Genomic DNA, 347 nt, shown 5'->3' with positions numbered 1-347 from the left:
CACGTCTCGACACGAGTGCCGGCAGGGGTCGGTCTGGGCTCTGAGTCGCGTCGCTCGTCCCTTCCCTTCCCCTCGGCTCGCCTCTTGCGGCGCATCCACCGCCGCCCGCCGGGCTCTGCTCGCACGGCCGAAGGGGCGGGCGGGGCGGGGCTGGCGCGGGCACGCAGGGAAGGGGGAGGAGCCAGGTATGGCGAATTTGCCGCTCGGCGGCTGAGGTCGGCAGCACTTCAACTTCAACGAGGGTTATAACGACTGCTTGTTCATAGGAGCGCAGCATCACATCGGTATTCATCAACCTGAGCCTGTGGTGCTGGGCCGCGGCGCTGGGGCAGCACGCCGGCGCCCTG

The 347-nt window shown here is 69.2% G+C and overlaps 1 protein-coding gene across 2 annotated transcripts in view; it reads left to right on the top strand.

Annotated features, from left to right (window-relative positions):
• Nucleotides 1-347, top strand: part of LOC113214793 (uncharacterized) — a 14,515-nt gene that overhangs the window by 11,873 nt on the left and 2,295 nt on the right. The window lies entirely within an intron of this gene.

The sequence above is a fragment of the Frankliniella occidentalis genome, unplaced genomic scaffold (assembly GCF_000697945.3).
Source record: "Frankliniella occidentalis isolate FOCC.00 unplaced genomic scaffold, Focc_3.1 Scaffold11, whole genome shotgun sequence".
Lineage (NCBI taxonomy): Eukaryota > Metazoa > Arthropoda > Insecta > Thysanoptera > Thripidae > Frankliniella > Frankliniella occidentalis.
This window is presented reverse-complemented; position numbering and strand designations above follow the sequence as displayed.